This window comes from Talpa europaea (assembly GCF_964194135.1).
Source record: "Talpa europaea genome assembly, chromosome: 7".
Lineage (NCBI taxonomy): Eukaryota > Metazoa > Chordata > Mammalia > Eulipotyphla > Talpidae > Talpa > Talpa europaea.
Window position 1 is genome coordinate 87,969,281 of NC_140074.1, and position 5,147 is coordinate 87,974,427.

Consider the following 5,147-nt stretch of genomic DNA (forward strand, 5'->3'; position numbering starts at 1 on the left):
GGGGAAATAAATTTAAGTTAAATATTATGGTAACTTGTATTTCTACCTTCTTCCTTAGCTGCCTCAGTCATGGCTGATTGTGAATGGTGAGTTTCACAGTTGAAGGAAAAATATTTGTGTCTCTCAAGGTTTATTCTGTTGAAAATGGTGGCCTTGGAGTATCAACAAAGTCTTAAGCAAAGCTAAATAAATAATGATTGTAATTTCTAGATTGTCAAATTCATGATTCCTTTACAATTTCTTGTTACATCTCTCGGAAATTAATCACCATTGCTTCATAAACCATATCCTTCTCCTGTTTCTATGTCCCCTGGGAATCTTGCCTAGATTTTTCACTTTTATTTGTATTCTCTACCTCTCTTCCCATCCCTTCCCCCCATTTTCTATATTTCATTTTTTTTTTTTTTTTTGTGGGCCCCTCGCCGGTGGCCGGGGATCAAACTGGCGCTGTAGAGGCTGCGAGAAGCCTCGCAACCCAGCGCTCAGCCACTGCGCCACCAGGGGAGGCCCTATAATTCATTTTTTAAGTGTTTGCTGTATTTAAAAGAGTTACAGTATTTGATTACCTGCTCACTAATTAATTTTCCCCTTCCTGCTATGACCTCATCTACTGAATTTTTACTTCAATTATCTTAACTAATTTTCCACTTTGATTTTGTGCCTCATATTCTCAATATCTTTTTAATATTCTTATTCTATCTATATTAAATTCTATCTATTTTACAATAAAACTTAGATTCATGTTGTTTATTTAGGCATATCAAGGTTAGGTGCACTGACCTTGCATAGTCAAAGATCCATATATAACTTTTAATTTCCCCCCAAATTAACTAATTGCCTGCTAGTGACTGAAAGTCTTACTGATAACATAAGCATTTGATTGACAAATATTTTGCATTATATACTGTATTCTCACAATAAAATAATGAGAGAAAATAAAATGTCATTTAGAAAACTGTAAGGAGGATAAATGCATTTGTGTCATCTGTTCGAAGAAACACCATGTGAAGTCAAACCCATGTTGTTCAAAGATCAACTGTATTTTTATTATGGCTGTATTCTCAGATATCAGTTTAATTTGGCATGTGGACTAAAGTTCCCCGGGATATTGTTACCCTGTTTGGTAATAGGTAGTCAAGGTGTCAAAGCTCATTTCCTATTTCTATCCCTTTGGATACTCCCCTGGAGCAGAGACAGGGACAAGATGATCCCATAGGAGAATTGTCACAAGAACCACATAGTTGCTATCAGTCACTCCCATGGGGTCCACTCCAGTGGCCAACTTCTATGAACACTAGGGAAGAAATATCCTTAACTCTATTCTGCCAACCTTGTGAATTTAGAGAGTAATCAAGTGAGTGCTCATGAGTTCACCTGTTGTCATCAGTTCTTCATGCTCTCAGGGCTTTCAGCTGTCATCAAGAGATCCCATGTAGCATAGATGACAAATTATTCCCTCATACAAGCTTTTTCTTCTTTTGTACAAATGTAGTATTTGCTGGGTGTATGAGCTGTAAATAAAATGATTACATACCCCAAGTTCAATTACAGCCAGGTGTGGCCAAGTGACTAAGTTCTGACCAATAGAATATAAATGGAAGGGGTGTGTGCAACTTCTTCCAGCTTTTACCCCCAAAGCAGACAGTTGTGTTGGTCAGTACCCCTCTTCCCTCTCCCTATAGGTTGAAATAAAAAGCTGATGACAGAAGTTCAGTGGTCATCTTTTTTTTTTTTTTACAAACTTTATTTTCCATTAACCTTATTTCCACTTTCTGTTCAAGTCTCTGGAAGAACAACTTAAGACTACTCAGTGGTTGTTCCCACCCACTCAGTGGCTTGATCAGTGGGAGCTGCAGACCAGTCTTCAGTGGCAGGCTGGGCGCTCCAGTCTTCAGTAGGGAACTGTTAGATAGGTACAGAGGGCACCTGCACGCCTTCAGACCAGTCTGCCACCTCAGGCTGAGTAGCAGTAAACTCAGGAGCTGGAGCCGTCCATTCGCCCTGAAATTCCTCCTTGGTCACAGCCTTTTCAGCAGCGGCCTGCTCTTCCTTTTCAATCTCTTCAGGATCCCTGTAGAAGTAGAGATCAGGCATGACCTCCCAAGGGTGTTCACGGGAGATGGTGCCACGCATGCGCAGAACTTCCCGGGCCAGCATCCACCACATAAGACCCACTGAGTGAGCTCCCTTATTGTTGCAGGGGGTGCAATGTCCACATAGTGCAGAGGTGAGTCTGTGTTACACAGAGCAATGGTAGGCAGGTTAACGTAGGATGCCTCTCTGAGAAGCTGGTGATCAGCCCTGGGATCGGTAACCACCAAAAGTCTTGGCTCCCGGAAAGCTGCCTGGATCTGGTTAGTGAAGGTTCCAGGAGTGAAGCGGCCAGCAATAGGAGTGACTCCAGTGGCAGCAGCAAACTTCAGCACAGCTAGCTGGCCAGGGTTGCTGGACGATATGACACTGACCTCAGCTGGATTTTCAGTGGCAACAATGGCACGAGCTGCCAGCAGGAGCTTCTCCCAGGTTCTCTTCAAATTTATGATATAGATGCCATCACTTTTCCTTTTGTAGATGTACTGTTCCATCTGGAAGTCAAGGTTGGTGCCACCTAAGTGGGTTCCTGCTGCAAGGAATTTGAAGACATCCTCCTCCTTCATTTGCAGGATATATATGTATATATATATATATAGAGAGAGAGAGAGAGAGAGAAAGAGAGAGAGAATGTGCCTGGCTTTTAAAGCTACATATGTGATGGAGTTTCTCTATTATGATGGTAAACCACAATTATTTATCCCACAAAATTAAAAAAATATCCTATAGATAGGCAGGACCATTATCAGTCATTTTAAGGGAGAGAAGACTAGACTCATAAAAATAAGTGAAGTGACAGGTTAAGAACTGGATCTGGAATTAACCAGAGTTCTTTGAGTTATTCAATGAGTTTGTTCCATGGTTTCAGTGATTCTTGATTTCTCCTCATCTAGTAAGGATGGAACTTACTTTGTGATTACATTCTTAAAAATTATAGTATATGAACAACTTAAGAGTGAGAAAGTCATGAAATTTCAAACAAATATGGGGAAACTACACGTCAGAGTAATGCACAGAAGGGAAACTGGAAAGGGAATTTTTCTGTCCAGTTCTGTCTTTTGTTTTTCATTAAAATTTCACTCAAATGTTTCTGTCTCCCTCAACTTCAGATAAATTCATCTGGCCCCTCAGCAGCTATTGAAGAATTCAGATCCTGTGCCCTATATCTGTATTTCATCCCAATCTATAAATTGTGGTAAACTCAAAATAGTTTGGCTCGGTGCATGTCTGTCTGTATAGAGCCCTGTGAGGTCTGTGGCTTCAACTGCAATTCCTGATACATAAGGAGTTTTGGCAATGATAGTGGTGGAGAACATACACACATTTTGTTTCCTCATGTTGAATGGCAGACACTACTCTGACAGGGGACGAGGTGGTCAGTGGGAGTGATGTGATCCAGGAGGCAGGTGAGGTGTTCATACAGGAGAGAGGCAAGGGAACTCACACAGATGTGCAAAGTTTATATCTAATACAATCAATTCCTAACATACTCACATCAATGTGTAGCTTCCCAGTTTATTCTGCTCCTAATCTACACCATGAGGCCTCCCTTTTTTGTTGTTAAAATGCACTCACCCTCACTTTTTTCCAGATAGGATAAGTTTCATCCCACAATGCAGAATTCTATTCAAGGTGGTGGCCAGTTATGACTGGAAAGTTGTAAGTACAAGGGGTGGTGAAACAAGATTACAGACTCCGTGACTGTAGTTTATCCTATAATTAAAATTTATTTTCACTACCCTCCACTGCTCAGTCTAAATTCCCCTCACTTTGGTGATCCTTTTGGCAGTTCTGTGTTGGTACCTGGTAGGATATCTGAGGCCTTTTGTCTGAATCAGGGTTTGAGTTCTTACTCCATTCTTTTTGTGTTGTGGTGACTGAAGTTTCTCGATAATATTTATTACTGTTCATGGAAGTACTAATATTCACCCAAATATATTCTCTAGACTTTAGACATTATTTCTGCCCCCATTGTGTAAGTAGTAACCATAAGTCTTCATGCTAATCAGTATCAATTATCCTATTTATAAAAGTGACCCCCAATTCTGGAGGTTTAGTCCAGGGGAGCAAACTGTCAGGAGATAGTTGCAGCTTCTGTTTTATTAATTTCCTTAAAGGGAGAAAGGTTTCTACCTTTCACCTGAACTGATTAAAAAGCAAGGGACTAGTATCTAGAATACATAAAGAACTGTCAAGAGTCAATAATAAAAAAATTCTAACTAAAAAAATGGTAAAGATATACAAACAGATATTTCACTGAAGAGGATATACAGATAATAAATAAGAACATAAAATAGATGTTTAATATCATAAGCCATTAGGGAATGTCAAAGTAAACCATAATGAGATATCACTACATATTTATAAAAATAGCTAAATAAAAAATAGTGGCAACACTAATATTAGTGACAATGTTGAGAAACTAACTCACTCATCCATTGCTGGTGGGAATGTAAAATTCGCAGCACTCTGAGAAGCAGTTTGGCAGTTCTTGTAACACTAAACAGACAGATACTATACAATCTAGCTACTGCATTTCTGGATATTTCCCTGAGATGAATATCTGTGTTTCAAAACCTGTACACAAAAATTTTTAGAGGTTTATTTTAAAACCAACAAACTATATAGACTAGGGGGACAAAACAGTGGTTTCCAGAGGGGAAAGGTGATGGGAGGTGGGTAATTCAGGTACAGTGGGTCAATTGGATGGTGGTGGAAAGAAACTAGACCTTTAGTAGGATCATAATGTAATATATGCAGATGCTGACTTATATTGCTGCTGTTCTCCTTAAGCCTATACAATGTTATAACTCAGTGTTACTTCAGTGAAAATAAAACAAACAAGCTGTATCCTTAAGCCAGGAAGGGATTTTTGTCTATTATTTGTAAGAAATTTATGCCAAAGAAAGACAGGAAGAAAATTCAGTACACAAATAGGTAAAGTATATGAACCGGAATTTCTAACAGGAAATCCAAATTGTTAAAAAGAAGTCAAGGGATGTTCAGCCTCACGTGTTATCAGAAATAATGAACAGCTCTTTAAATCGATCAGAATT

The 5,147-nt window shown here is 39.2% G+C and overlaps 1 pseudogene across 1 annotated transcript; it reads right to left on the reverse strand.

The window, feature by feature from the left end:
- Positions 1-1,780: 1,780 nt before the first annotated feature.
- On the reverse strand, positions 1,781-2,660 carry LOC311174644 (small ribosomal subunit protein uS2-like; annotated as a pseudogene). Its single transcript has one exon. The product of its transcript is annotated as a small ribosomal subunit protein uS2-like (transcript).
- Positions 2,661-5,147: the final 2,487 nt, after the last annotated feature.